The 16,752-nt window shown below is 36.8% G+C and overlaps 1 pseudogene; it reads left to right on the top strand.

Annotated features, from left to right (window-relative positions):
* The first annotated feature begins 1,269 nt into the window (after positions 1–1,269).
* LOC120164642 lies at positions 1,270–8,121 on the top strand (annotated as a pseudogene).
* The last annotated feature ends 8,631 nt before the right edge of the window (positions 8,122–16,752 follow it).

Below are 16,752 nucleotides of genomic sequence, written 5' to 3'. Positions count from 1 at the left end.
GCATATGCGCAGTCTCTCAAGACATGAACGACCATCTCTTCTTCCATTCCATACATTGGACGTATACCATCACTTATTTCGGCTTCACACAAACGCTTACCAACTGGTAAACCACCATGAGCTACTTGCCAAGTAAAAATCTTAATCTTGGTTAAAACCTGCAGTTTAGCAACTAATTTCTAAAATTTGGATGTGACCGTTGTAGAATGAGATGGTTGTTGAAGCCATCAGTATCCCGAATTAACAAAAAAAAAACACGAGTCATGGTTACCCCAAATAATCACATCCCCATTTGTTGGAGCGATAGGTGTTTTCAAAATCAGTTCAGAGTTTATAGGATTGAAAATTTGTCGTACCCTCGACTCATTCCAAGAAGTCGTCCCTTCCTGCATGAAAATCCAAGTCTGAAGTTGTTGCGTAGGAAGATAAGGTCTCCCAAAAGAGAGACTAACTTTGATCCACCCGAATCATCTTTCGTCATGTGTTCACTATTCGAATATGAAGATATAACCTTTAATGATACTCCGAACACTTTTTATAAAAATCTAATTATACTTCTATCCGACACTTGCACCCGAATTTGAATAATATAAATCATAATCCATTATTTGACCCAATCAACAGAGTGACTTTGCTAAAAACATCAGTTATGTGAGACCTAAATTAGGAGTAAACCAAATAGCCCTTTCATATTGACAGTGGGAATCCCCTAGCCTTAAACCTCCATTAAGTAATATTTGGTAGCTCATAGTTTGCAGTACACTCCATGGTCTGATCTGAGACGGACGTAAAATTTTATGTTTGAAAGGTGAAGTTTTGAAATTTTAGGAAGAGATGAACTTATAAAATTTCAGGGCCGATAATAGATCTTCAATAAAGAATACATAAAAAAATCTAAAATATATGATAATTTTAAAATTTCAGAGAGAATAACAACCCCTACCCGCCCCTTTTGATCCATTATTGATTCGTTTTGAACCTGTCATATAATATGCCTTAATTCAACCTTTTCCTCCGTTTATCTTCTTCTGTTCATGACATGCATGATTTCAGAAGCAACAACCACGTTATGTGTGATTTGTATTTTCTTGACAGGATTTATATGTAACAACCGTTTTTGGAAACCAACCACACAAAAAAGGAAAAAGCATTGAACACACTTTCAGGTCTTCCTCACTGCCAACAAACAGAGTCAATTAATGTTAAACATTTTTTTCCCATTTTTCCTAAAAAAAATATTTATTATTATTTTAACCAGAACATGCCCTTAGTTTCATCTTCATCTTCATGCCAATCCCAAATCCATTCCAAAGAGATGTTTCTTGCCCACAAAGCTTCTCCTCTTTTTCTCCGCAGATTCTATCCCCAAGCTTCTATTAAGTTGAGATGTTTTCCCAGGAAATTCTATGTTTCTGCTTCTCTTAACACCATAGCTGCTGCTGCTGCCTCTGGCTCCACCGTCCTTGGGGCCGTCTCTTCTGCGATTACCCAACTGGATGTTACTGCCGTTGCTATTGCCTCCGGGGCTTGCCTTTCCACCAAGGTTGACTTGTGGCCCAAAGTGGAGGAGCAACAAGGTACCCTCTTGTTTTAATCCTTTTTGCTTGGGAGTTTCCTGCAGTTTTGGAGTTAGAATTTTACTTATTTTTATGCTTTTATAAATTATAAATAATTTTCTTACATTAACTTTGGTAGTTACAGCTTCCCCCCCCCCCAATAGTTTAACATAACGTTTATTAATAACTTTCTTCCCCAGGTCTTGTAGCCTTAGCTTACAATGAATCACTTGCTTTGCTACATTCTTTACATATTTTGAGCCCACAGGATGTTGCTTTTGATTAGGCACCTTGTTTTTAGTATTATTACACTAATTATTGATTGTTTATGGTTAGCTTATCAGCAAGACCGCGACTATAATTTATGCTCTTTATAGTTAGCAATCGGAATCTCCTGCATTCTTTCTTTTTTCTCGTTAGATGTAAAACCATTCATTGTCTACTTACTGAATCATTTTCTTCATCTTTTCTGTTCTCAATTCCCGTGTTAACAATTCCATTCAATGTGGTGCAGGTTCTTTTACAGTGGAAGGAATAGATGTGACTGGCTATCCTATATTTAGTGAGACAAAGGTTTGCCTTGTCTCGTTGCCTCATGACTTGCATATAGTCCTCTTCTTCCACTAAAATACCGAATTTGTGAAGGCAGGTGCAAAAGGGTATTGCATTTGCAAAAGAGCTCACCAAGGGCAGTTCAGGAAAACAGGAGATCCATACTTATCACACTGCATTCATACAGGAAGAATCTTAGCTATGTTGATTCCATCAACTGGCTTACGAGTATGAAACTGTATAACCAACTATTACTAAGTTTATTGTATTTTGTGTTTCTGTATTATTTTATTCTTCTGATAATCTTCCATCAGCTTGCCATTCTCTCTCTCTCTCTCTTTGTGGGTTTTTTCTACGTGTTCTATTCACTCACAAATTGCATATATGGTGCATTTATTTCCTTCCTTGGCATATCAGCTTAGGGTTTTCCTTCATTAATCCATCTCTATACGTGTAGATCAATACAATATGACCATTACTCTCTTCCAGAGAAGTTAGGGGACCATTATGGTATTATGCAGCTACAAGGATTATTCCCTATGGTAGGGTAGTAAAACATCTTACCGTAAAAGCAATATCTATTCTGATGTTTTAAACAGTAACTACTAATTATAGACATTTTGATGTTAATGGTTAACAGTTGGTCCTTACGTAACAATGAATACATGGATTGATAGTTGATTAAACTTGAGAGATGTTGGTATGGAAGCTTGGTTCATGCAGTGTTATGCTTAGAAATTTGCAGTCTTTCTCATTATTAGAAAAATGTAGCTCTTAAAAGTTCCAGGGTTGCTCAAAAATTTGCTTCACTTCCTATTAGCTCCTTAATTGAGGTTGGAAAGTTTACTGCAGGCAGTTGACACAGTTGTGGCTGGGATACTACATATGTGGTTGATGATACATGTGAAAGTTTGTTCAGCATAGAAGCAGAATTTGGTGATGACGTAGCCAGGTTGGTTGCTGGTGTTTCTAGATTAAGTTATATAAATCAGGTAAGGTCTTGATTTTATTTTGTGTCGTCTGTAGAATCATTATCCTTTATCTTTTTTTTTCCTTTTCATTACAAAGTAGCTTTAAGCAGTAATCTTGCCTTGAATCTTAGCCCTTTAAATAGGATATCTTATTATTGTATCTTTTCTTATGTTTGTGATGCGATAGGGTCTTGGAGAGCTGACTCCAGTCATGTAAACCATAGTTGTTTATGACGTCTGATATGGTACATTTGGGAAAGAAATGTCTCACCGATCGGTGGAAATTATAGGGAAACCATGACTATGTTACTGTCAATTTAGAGAGTTTAAATTCTAAGTTCTTGTCCTTTATTCTTATTGTTTTTTAACCTCCTAAACCTAGCCTGGACGTTATGCCTATGTCTAGGTGATTACGTATCACATTCAAAATTTTTATTTTTAAAACAACGTTGAAATCCACATTTCATTCATATATGAAATTTATCCATAATAAAGATTTATACGATAAACATATATAAATACATATTTTAGAAAACCATACAAAACATTTACGGAACAAAATATTGGTAATACGGTTATATCTAAAAACGATAGCAAAATACATGTCACCAAATATAACTGAAAAACATATAGAGAAATACGTTCGTACAAAGTAAAAGTAGTCGATCTCCCCTGATGCCAAATCTGTTAGATTACGGTCTGCTGTTATCTAAAAAGGTTAAAATTTACAGAATGAGCTAAAAAGCCCATTGTGTTCCATACAGTGTATATAAAAAGCATACTGATAAAAATATTCAGTAAATCGGTTTATGCAAAATGTCTTTAAAAATATGAACACTACCCCCATCCGATCACAACATAATCTGGATAATCTGCACAAGATTTATACTCTTTCTCGATTATATTGGAAATTTTTTGTCAAATACAAAATAAAATTCGAGAAACAAATTGGCTGTCATATGTTTACCATCATGAAACTAATAGGAAAATGTGTTGCAGAAACCCCAAGTTAAAAGGTTCTAACTGAGGATCCAAACTTTTAATGTTTCGTACTCGTTATATCATGGCAATAATGTAGTTTCAAGGAATTTTCCTTTTCAGAGAGTGCCAAGATGTCTTTCTTTCCTATGAACTTGATGCATTGATTGGCTCTAAATGAGATTTCAGCTTCCCTCTTTTTTTTTTCTTTTTTAAATGTATGTAATAATAATTCTGGCATCAAGTGTGTGCACATGTCTGGAAGCATGAATGCTGAAGAAAAGGGGTTGGAAGGTGTTGTGGCAGTAAGTATGAAGATGAGCAAATGATGTAATATAAAATAGGAAACTTAATTATGAGTAATTAGTTTCTGTTGTTTTATGTATGTAGGATCTTTTGGAAGCAGTGGTTCCTTTTGATGTCTTATTGTATCGGAGAAAACAGATTAACTTTCTTAATAATCTTGGAAAAAGTTCAGAGATGAAACCAAAACCGAAGGTTGTGCAGGATGCTGGTACTGCTCTGGCATCTCTTGTTGTTTGTGAGGAAGCACTTGAGAGAGAGTTGCTCATATCAATTTCGTATGCTTTGCTTGTCTTATAATCTGTTCCTACTGTTTTTTCTAACAAACCATTTTGCTTTATTTATTAATTCTAATTCTTGTGTATCTAGGAGCAACTATTGTTAGTTTGGTTATTTTCTTCTACGTGCTTTCTCATGCTCCTCTTTTTGCTGCAGTTGTGTCCCAGGGATGGAGGTTACTTTATCCAGCCGACTAAAAAGTTGGTATAGTATCTACAGCAAGGTATGAGTAGGCTGTTAGAATTAAATGTAGTCAAATCCCTTTTCTTGCCTTGGTAAGTTTTCGTGGGACATGGCTAACTTTGAAGATGTAAAACTGCAATAATTTTGTAGCTGCGGTTCATAGCTGTAAGTTCTAGCAGTGGAATGGTTTGATAAGACAGCTAAGAATAAATCAAGGATCCAATTCCTTCTATGCTTGTGAACCCTTATCAACATATAGTACCTATATAGGAGACTTTGCACTGTAAAAAATGTAACGATTCATTGGATCCTTTAAGCATTTCACTTGGCCATCAGAAAAATATTATTAATAAAGTTAGAGCTAAAATGTGATTTGAAAATCTTTTATGAAAAAATAAGCAAGCAGTTTCTGGCTCAGAAACCCCTTCGTAATCTCTGTTGATGTTTAGTTTGTTTCTTCATCTTGCTGTAGATGAAAAGGAAAGATGTTGGCATCAATATATGATGCACGTGCATTGAGGGTAGTTGTTGGAGACAATAATGGAACCCTACATGGTCCAGCAGTTGAATGTTGCTACAGTCTTCTCGACATTGTACACAGGTAATTCAGTGTGTTTCTTTTCTTTTCTTTTGTTTTATTTTATAGATTTTTTGATAAGTTTGTGTAGAATTATTTTTAGTTATGTCATGGATTTAATGAAATATATATATATATATATATATATAAGGTAGAAAAGGACCATATATATAATTTTATGTTTTATGTTTGTGGATAATTTCTTTGGTCAGTGGTAGCTATATTTATAAGAACTTAGAAGTTCTCAGTTTTAACAATAGTCATAAACCAAGCTTCTCAATGATGATGCCTTTCTCTTAAGCAATTATTATGAGTCACCTATCCTTTTTCTGCTGGCTTTGGACTCCAATTGACGGTGAGTTGATGTAGAAGTTCTCTGTTTTAACACTAGTCATAAACCATACTTCTTAATGGTGATGTTTTTTCTCAAAGAAATTATTATGAATCACACGTCCTTTTTCTGCAGGCTGTGGACTCCAATTGATGGTGAATTTGATGATTACATTGTTAATCCAAAACCCAGTGGTTATCAGGTAATATTTTGCAAATTTTCACAGATATATTGAAGAGATGAATATATCAACATAGTCATTCACAGACTACGGCCAACCATGTATTTAACAAGCTTCGCGACTGACAATTAATGTATGTATTAAGTTTCTGCCTTTTGATACACCGATTTAGGTGGTAGCAGTGAATTGTTTACGAGAACTAAAACATTCTTATTGACTAGATCTCTTAAAGTGAGTTGAAGATCATTTCAAAGGTAACATTAATTTTGCACCAAGAAACAGTGTAAATCTTAACTTAGATTCATAATGATTAAGCTGTAAATCCTCCTGATTTCTTAGTTAAAGTAGGGCCATGGAGACGGTATATTTTTGCTCAAACAATTTGTTCACCTATCATTCGATTTCAAATCCCTTCACAATGCATCTTGCAAGAAACATATTTTATAACCAAGCATATTAATTGACTTGATTAACATACAAACAATACAACGCGTGAAGTTTTTTAGATTTTAAATTGTTTTTAATCAATACAAAGTGAAATTACAACAGTTCTCCACTTCTTGGAGCAGAAAGCAAATATATTTTTGGTCTCATTTCTGACAATTTTTTCTCTGCCAATTGCAGTCTTTGCACACTGCAGTACAAGTTCCGATTCGAACACAGGTTCCGACTGGCTTTAAAAGAAACTGGAAATGATTTCTTCCATAAGCACTCGGATGAATCTGAATTCGAAAAATCATCCTATCTACCAGGAGATCTTGATGATCCAAATTCCATGGACTATGATTCGTTTCAGAAATATAGCTCCCTGAAAGTAATCGTTATTACCTAATAATCTTCACATAATTAACTGGTACAGATTACATCCACAAGTAGATAAGGAGGGAGAGAGTTGCTTGTTGCTGTGAACTTTGGATTGGCTGCTTCTGAAGCAGTAGTTGACAGAAGGTCTCCTTTCCAAATAAAGCGATGGGAAGCTTACGCAAGGTTATTCAAAAAGGTGCTTGTTCATTTCTAATCTTGAATTTCAGTCGAGTACATTCCAATGGATAATGCTATAATCACTCCTTGAAGGTACACTCATCATCGGTCATATGTCTCTGGACGGGCCCATGTCTAACTGCGTGGTTTCCATGGGAGATAATAAGAATTCCTACATCTACTGATACAAAATTGGGTTTAATCTAATTTTCCATCTGCTGCCTTCGTTATATTTGCTAGTGCTAGGACTTTTTGGTTCTTTCCGAGCATAACTTGAGACTCAAAAATTTAGTGCTAGATCAGAATATAAAGGACTAAAATCTAAATCTTCAAAATCTTTTCATAGGCTTAAAATTTTATAGTCTTATAATCGAAATTCAACTGTGGGTTGACTTCTTGTTAGCTTTTGAAGCTACTAACTTGGTTTGCTGCTATAAATATACCTTTGCCGGGACGGCATATACCATAAGGTAATTAGCAAGCCCTTAATGGGGAAATTAAATGTCTTCAATTTCTCCTATGATGCTTATGGTTTTTCGAATTCGGGTGAGGTATTTGATATTTTCTTAACCTTTTTTTTAATGATATTTTCTTCCTGTGGAATAAGGAAAAGGGACACTTTTAGAATCCAAGAAATTGAAGTACTCATCTATTGCTCCAGAAATTAAACAAGTTTCTTAATTACTTGATTTTCATTTTCTTATCTTTTCACTTGATTCTCTTGGCAGCCATTTTTGAGTGTTTGTAAAGATCAATAGTCCATCCCTTATTTTTGGGTATTTCAGATTTTTCAACAGTAGACATATAATAAGCTTTTCGGAACTTCACGCATCAGTGAGCTTTTGGCTTTTGATTCTTCCGGCATCTCCTTTCCTGGCCTTTTAACTTCAACTGAGCATTACTTGGTCAACCGTGAGAGGATTCCTTTACATCATTAAATGATTTCCATGCAGCAAGACCAATTCGAACGTCTTTTGCCAACCTTCATTCAAGTGATCGATTTGACAGAGCATGAAGAATCCGAATATTGGACAATCATGTCTGCTGTTTTTGAAGGCAGACCAATTGAATCTATTGAATCAAGGCCCAACCTGGATTTTGTTGCTCCCAATTCCATTGAAGCCAGCATCAACCTCAAGGTTTGGTTACAATACCGTTTCTGGACATGTTTCAGTTGTCGAAAGTATGACTTTCCAAACCATGCTGAAGCTGTTGATCAAACTTCCTAGTTCTAGCAACACAGTTAATAGAAAACCCTTTTCTTTTAATTTGATTTGTTAGCTATAAGACCTAGAACTCTATATTCATGAGACTTGAACCTAAGACCATCAATATGAATATGTATTCAATTGTTTAACTAAAAACTTCTGTAACTCGGATCATGCATACATGTTAATTGCTTCACCACTTTAGTGATTACAAGATCCTCTCTAGTCATGTATTGCCTCCCTTTCATACAATGTAGCCGTGTTTTCGAAGAGCAACTACGTTCACCTCTTATCAGAACGAAATGTACTGGCTGAGTTCTGACTAAGTTATACAGGTACGATTGCTAAGGGCAATGTTTCAATGGGAAGATCAACTACGTTCGGAATCGAGTTTCAGGACACAAGATGGCGGCACAAGATATAGGTAAACGCGGTAGAAAAACATTATTTTATTGACCAGATTTTTCTACCGCGACTACCTATATCGGTAATTGATAATAATAATTAAACCATTAAAAATAAGAGAAAATAACCTCAGTGACCAAAAATCCCATATAATATACGATTTTAACCAACTTTTTCCGGATTTGCCAAAATGACCAACAAAATCGCAATGTGATCGCTAATTCGCAACGCGATCTCCATTATCGCAAATTCGCGTTGCATTTTCGCAATGCGATAGTTGAAAATCGCGTTGCGATGGTCTACAGTATCGTTGCGATTTTCCCAATTCGCAATGCGAATAAGTAAATCGCAACGCGAATTGGGAAATTCGCAATGCGAATAAGTAAATCGCAACGCGAATTGGGAAAATCGCAATGCGATACTGACTATCGCAATGCGATAATAAAAAATCGCAACGAGATACTTACTTTCGCAACACGATACTGACTTTCGCAACGCGATTTACATAGCGCCATTCATATTAACGCGTATTTTTTTTTCAAATTCCAAACACATATTTTTCTTAATAAATCGGAAATGAACCGTCCACAGTAATCGCAACTCATAACCTCAAACCAAAACACAACACTCAGTCCCATCTCCATCTCTCACTCTCTACGGCGAAATCCGTCCCCATCTCCGAAGATTTCCGTCCCCATCGCCGGCGAAATCCCTCACAACCATTCACAGTCAAAAATCCCTCACAATCATTCAGAAATGGAAAATCAACCTCCGAGGGTTAGTTTTTTTTTTATTTTTATTTTGAAATTTTTGCATTATTTTAGGTTTTTCATATTGAGATTGATGACAAGTTTACTGGTAATTTCAATAATAGATTAACCATTCACTTAGATTTCTTATTAATTCATTCGATTGCTGCCAATACTGCTAAACTGTTTAGCCTGTGAAGTTAGTATTTGTCTTTGCTTTGTCTTTGGTTGAAGTAATGCAGAAGAAGAATAGTTCGAGAATGAGAATCGCACGCGGAAATGACTATCGCAACGCGAAATAAAAATCGCAACGCGAAACCAAATCGCATTGCGATTTTCATTTCGCGTTGCGATTTTAATTTCGCGGTTGCGATTTTCATTTCGCGTTGCGATTGTCTGGGTCGCGATAGTCATTTCGCGTTGCGATTCTCTCGTTGCGATAGTCATTTCCGCGTTGCGATTCTCATTATCTCGTTGCGATTTTCATTTCAACCAAAGACAGAACAGTGTTGCAAATTTTAGTTTCAAGAATAAACTACTATTTATGTTTATGTTTTGTTTTTGGTATATCTTGACATGTAATTTTTGGTATATCTAACTTGGTATGTTTATTGTTTTTTTGTAGAAATTTTTTTCGGCTTCATTGACATTAAGGAATAAAGTTAGCCTAGCCACTACAATTGCTTCGAAGCTTTCACCTGCACAAAGAAAATTGTTTGAAGAAACCTGCTTCGGGCCATGGCTGAGAGTACAACATCCGGGTGGAGATGCTAGTTTGACCCATTTGTGGCTTCAGACCATGACTAGCGATCTACCCGACAGTATACAACGTGGTGAGGAAGAGATATGGTTTCATTTTCCACCGGCGTATACTTGTTTGGGCGGAAGGAGTTCTGCTTAATCTGGTCTACGATTCGGACACGATGATGTAGGCCTGTACACTCGTCATATCACCCCCCCATCATGGTTATCCATGGTTTTTCCTGAGAGTCAATAGAGAAGCCGAACTTACACGTCGACGACATGAAGAAATTGTTTAATAAGAAAGATGGTTTTACTCGGATGAATGACGTCGATGTTGTCCGAGTATGCCTTCTACTACTTTTGTATGCCGGCTTTCTAGGCAGAGAGGCCAGACAACCTATTCCTCAGGAGCTAATATTATGGTAGAGGACCTAAATGCATGGAATCTGTTTCCGTGGGGTTCGTATATATGGAAAGCTACCTGGACTAAGTTGTCGTCTGCCTTTGATGACCGCAAAAGTTTACGGGCGATGGGTCGAAATACACTTTGTCAGGCTTTGTTGGGCCTTTAAGGTAAGAATTTCTATATAATGTTTTCAAATTATAATTAATTATTTAACAATTACTAATGTTTGTATTATATTGTTTGTAGATTTGGATATTCGAGGCTTTCCCCAACATGCGGACATATGCATTAAATCCTCTGATGATATTCCTAGGGCTATTTCCTGGAAGAGGAAACGTATGTTGGATTGGGAAGACTTAATACCATATGCGACAATAAATAATGTAAGTTACCACAAATACTATCATATATAAACAAGTTATTAATAGTAGACGTTAACTTTGTTTTAGTTTTTATATTTTAGGAGGCCAACACTCCATTAATGAGACTGACACCCACGGAGGCTGAGCTTGCCACTGATTGGTGGCAAGCTAGTCAGCGTTTTTTGATGGCACGAATGATGAGCAGCCTCCACTTCCTCCACTTCGAGAGCCATCACCTCACCCAGAGCCATCACTGATCGACCCGACTATACACCTCTAACGAGCCATCACCTATCCCGTCATCATCGAGTCTCTTCTCCACCATCACCTTATGATAGGCGACCGACAAAGATGCCACGACTTCTATCTCCCTGTTCTCCACCTCCACGGGATGAGTCAAGGGAGTTACGTGATGAGGTCAATGCCTTGCGTGAGGAGATCGGTACTCTACGCGATAACGATGGTGCATGGCGTGTGGAGGTGTCTACTTACGTGGTGAGGTTGCCGCTCTACGTGAGATGGTAGTATCGTTGCAGAATGAGGTTCATACTCTACGCAACGAGGTAAGTTTAAGATTTTCCATATTTAACTTGATGATAAATTTACTCGTAATTTCACTTAAATTAACCATTTCACTTAGATTGCTTAGTAAATTTATTCGGTTGCTGCCAAACTGCTAAACTTTTTACTTTAACACTGTGAAGTTAGTATTTGTCTTTGTTTTGTCTTTTGGTTGAAAGTTTGAAATATATTTATCTTTGTTTTCACTGTTTAAATATCATGTCTGTTTATTTACTGATATTTGTATTTTTATTTAGCGGACCGATAAGGTGGATGCTTTACGTCGGGTTTTTCTTGCACGACAGAGTTCACGCATCAGACGGCGTGCACGTGCTATTAAGTCTCCGTATACCCCAATAGTGCGAAGACACCGCAAGAAGAAGCCCGACTCGCCTATCATCCCTCAAGAGTCCACTCCTATCGTTGAAGAGGCCCCTATCATTCCTCGAGAGTCCCCTCCCACCGTTCAAGAGGCCACTGTCATCGTTGAAGAGGTCCCTACCATTCAAGAGCCCGATTCACATGGCGTCATATGTAGGATTCTTGAGAAACCCTCTGACGTGCCGGACATGATGGATTCAAGTTGGCTCTCGTATGAGTTACCGGCCAGTACCATACCGGTATCTGAAGAGGAGAGGAAACAACTATCGGACACAATTCTGGATAACCCCTTTGGCTAAGACCGCAGTTGATTTTTATCTACACGAACGAAGCCAGGGGTGTTTCACTGACATATGCAAGCTCAATGATGATATCTATTTGTTGCTTGATCGGCCTTGGTGGGGCGTATTATTAGGGGTCGAAGACAATGGCTATTTCGATGGAGGGGTAAGTCTTATATTTTTCTTATATTTTCATTTGATTAATTTGTTTAAAAATTAATGTAATTCACTAATATATGTATTTTTTGTAAAACAGCATATCGATGCGTGGGTGTCACGTCTACTAATAATTAGGAAAACTTAAGGAAAATAAAGAAATACACGGTATACAATAATGCCGACGGCTTTTAACGCAGTTCACTTGAAGAATCAACGAGATGAATCATTTGCGTTGGGCAATGGACAAGCTAAACTTTATCCTGCATGGTGGGAGGTCGATAAGGTTAGTGTTTATTTTAGATTGAGTTTAAAGGTATTCATAAATAAGTGCGCAAATGAATGAATTATTACTTATGATTGCAGATGTTTATCCCTATTTTGGAACGTAACCATTGGCTTCTCGTCGAGCTTCAGATCCCATCCCTTAAGGCAATAGTATATGACATCATGATAAATTACATATCATTGGCTGATTTAAGAGATATTATTAAGGGATGGAGCTCTTATTTGGCTAAATACTTGGATGCGATAAATTATTGGACTCGTTCTGGAAACAAGAAGCCAAAGAAGCTCAATATTACAGTTAGCAGAGACGAGACCGCACCACAACAAACGAAATTACTCAGAGGGGATTGTGGTCCTCTCGTATGCTTGGCGTTGGACCGTTTGATCACAGGAAGTATAAAGTATCTACCTCCCACCGATATAGATAGAGCTGCAGTAGGCTTGTGGTTTCGAAATTATATGGCTAGATCGATATATACGAGACGCTTCCTACCTGCATCCGCGTTATAAAAATGTCCATAAACAATTGGTATATTTATAGGCTTGTGGTTTGAAAATGTTTGGTTAAGTACCTAGAATTCAATAATTTGATGTTTGTAGGTTTTAGATGTGTAGAAAGTGTTGTTTGAGCAAATGTTTGGTTTATGCAGGTTAATCTCAGAAGTGAGCTGCGTGAAAATGATGTATGGCTGCAAAAGTTGATTCAATAGTAGAAGTGTTATTTTCTCTAATAATTATTGCTTATTTTTTGATTGTTTAATTGATTTGTAAAAGGTGATTTGTAAAAGTTGATTTGTTTAATTGATGTTAACATAATTCTTATTTGTGCTTGTTTAATTGATTGAAATGTAATGGTTGATTTGTTGATTTCAATATGCATTATGTTGAAGGCAAAAAGTACTATCGCATTGCGAAATGAAAATCGCAACGAGAGAATCGCAACGCGAAAATGAAAATCGCAACGCGAAATTAAATTCGCGTTGCGATTTTCATTTCGCATTGCGATTCCCTCATTGCGATTTTCATTTCGCATTGCGATTCTCTCGTTGCGATTTTCATTTCGCATTGCGATAGTAATTTCCGCGTTGCGATGTACATTAAGATGATTGCCTATTAAGTGATAACAACTGGAACAGATCATAGCAATTTTCAAACTCAAGTTACTAATACATGCCTAACTGAAAATGTTAAAAGTTCACACATAAAATCTACATAATACAACGTTTGCATTTAAAAATCACCTAAGTTAACAGTCCCAAAAGGTGAAGCCAGTTGTGATTGGGATTTTAAAGATGATTGCGATTTTGATTGCCTTTTTCTTGACACCATATGAGCTTTGGATTTTGATGATGATCCATATTTTGGCAGAGGAAAAGATGATTGTGATGGCACTGGTGATCCACATGTCAACCTTGTATGACCACTTTCCTTGCACCGACTACATGTCGATCTCTTCTTCTCTTCACCCTTAGACGGTATACGATCGTGACTTTTGGTCGGCCAGGTAGCCTTCTGTCCATGGTTGGTGGCAAAATTGTTTGTAAGTCATATGGTATGTCCCACTCAGAAGGATGTGAAATAGGGTAGACAATCTCGGCATAAGTCTGTCGATATACTTCTGTAGTTTAGCAATCCATAGCGTATGTGCTTGAATCATCTTGGTTTAGATGAAGAGCAACTTTTATAACATGGCCACATGGATAACCAGATGTTTGCCATTTCATACAACTACACGTCCTTGCATTTAGATCGACAAGCCCATTTAAGTTATTATCCAGTACTTCAAACAAAGTGTTTGAACATGGTTCAACTCTCCATGACGTTGACTTCCCAACACGTTTCGTTATCTTTTTTTCAGTCCATGGTGTAACACGATGTTCCAATGTTCCTGTAATTTAATAAATAATACTTAGTAAAATATATGATAAGTACGAATTCAAAGAAATAATACCTGCATGGTTTCTTTCTTGTAGTACCACTGTTGAATAGAGGCTCGAAAAAACTCCATTAACATAGTAATGGGTAATTTCCGGGAATGACGACTTAGAGCGTTAATTGATTCTGCACTATTAGACGTCATGAAACCATATCTTGCTCCAAGTTGATGTACTCTTGACCATTTCAAACCCGACATCTTCTAGTGTTTGAGCACACTGAGGCAAAACACGTCTTAAACAGTTTATATGCTTATTGAAATCCACTTCCCGATAAGCCTTTACAGCCTTCCAGTATGTCCATTTGTGCTTTTTTATACCAGCAGACCTTGATTTTAGATTTCTATACAAATGAACACCACAAAGTCCATGAAAAGCATCTGGGAAACACCTTCTAACAGCGTTGTCAATTGAGTTTGCCCTATTGGATATGATTGTCAGATTGCTAATAGGACCTATGCAATCCCTAAGATGCCCCATAAACCATGTCCATGAATCAGAGGTTTCAGATTTGCCAACCCCGTAAGCTATTGGCAATATCCCATTGTTAGCATCCATGGCTACTGCTAATAGTTTACTCCAAGGTATCGACCTTTCAAATGTGCTCCATCAACTATAATAACTGGGCGCATGCAAGTAATAAACGAACGAATCTACAAAATAATATACACAAGAAATATAATCATTTAAAATTTAAATGCATGTAACTAACAGAAATGAGTCAACAGAATTATATTGATTTACTAACCGCAGCACCAATGGCGATAAACAGCAACTCAAAGCGTCCATCTCTATCTGTTTTGATATGAGTTACCGACCCAGGATTTTTCAGCTTTAAATTATGACAATAAGCCGGCAGTTGGGCAAACGATGCTTCTGGCGACCCCTAACAATTCCAAGGCATAACATTTGGCTCTCCAAGCTTGAGAATATGATATACTAATCTTGAACCGAGCATTCATGTCAGTCATAATTTCATGTCCCCGATATACCTGCCATTCAAAAACATTAACTCAGCCAGAAAACCACCCAACACCTTTTGTTTGCCTGTCTATGGTGAGGAAAAACTTGGGTTCTTGAACATGTATGTTTATCAATAAAGGTCCTAACTTGAAACATTGCGCAATCTTTTATCCTCTTGCAATCATACGCCACGTACAATTTTGTCAATCGTACACCTTGTTTCGAAACGATCTTTGCTTGATTTGTTAACTTTTAGTTGATAGCCATCTTCACACATTTCGTATACAAAGCTATCTTCAAGTCTTCCTTTGTATCAAACAATCTCTTTCTTGATACGAATAACTTTGTGTAACAATCAACTGCTTTCTTTGCCAACTCTTCTTCCGGTAACTGAAGTAATTCTGGCATATTCCAGTTATACTCCCGTGGCATTTCTTTTCTTCGGGGACTTTTCTTCTTCTTTTTCTTCTTCAGGATTATATGAATTACAGAATGGATGTTCAACATGTTCATTCACAGTCGTAACTTCCTCCTCATTATCATCAAACAACATCTTCCTCGACAACGGGTGTTTCATCATCAAAATTCGGGTATTGACCAATATCAAAATCATTACACGCAGGGTCTGTTTCTTCTTCTGAAACATCATCAAAATTCGTGTATTGACCAATATCAAAGTCCGGGTATTGACCAAGATCAAATTTCGAATACTGACTAGTACTCACAATTTTTTCTCTTGGCTCATCATCGTCTAATTGGTCAATACGAAAACCGGAATTTGGTGCTGAAAGTTGATTTGGATTTGGATTAGAGAAAGGCTGTGGGTTTGAGACCCACTTAGTTGATTACTACCCGCTACTGACCCAACATACTACTTCTAGGTTCAACAACATACAATGTAACATCATCACTTGAAACATTAATGTAAGCAATGAATCGTTCAACATCTTCATTGTCGGTTAACAAATAAACTTTACCATTTCTCTGATAAGATAGCCTAAATCCACTTAGGGGCTCTAAATTCAATTTTTTGAAACACGTAACATTAGGGGTTCATAAGTTAACTTCTTTAATGACAGTTTTAGTTGAAGATTCATGGGTAAAGGCATATATTGTAAAACACCATGAACATTCTCCCATGACCCTCCAAAACACAAATCTATCCAAACATGATCAACATTAGATGATTTCATGGTTGTAACTAAACAAACGAGATGTGAAACTAAGACCTGTTGCCGGATGGGGAATGATGTCGTTGGATATTGGAACGGATGTCGCCAGAGAGAGTGATAGATGGAGATGGAATGAGTTGCGATTTAGGGATTTAGGTTATGAGTTGTTGCTGCTGCGTATATATACATACACAAAAAATTTGGCTTGCGAAACTAAAACCTGTTGCGAACTTTGAAACTCGCATTGCGA

Source organism: Hibiscus syriacus, unplaced genomic scaffold, assembly GCF_006381635.1.
Source record: "Hibiscus syriacus cultivar Baekdansim isolate YM2019G1 unplaced genomic scaffold, ASM638163v2 tig00111540_pilon, whole genome shotgun sequence".
In the NCBI taxonomy this organism is placed as follows: domain Eukaryota; kingdom Viridiplantae; phylum Streptophyta; class Magnoliopsida; order Malvales; family Malvaceae; genus Hibiscus; species Hibiscus syriacus.
The sequence above is the reverse complement of the archived record's forward strand: the minus strand, read 5'-3'. Positions and strand labels throughout refer to the sequence as shown.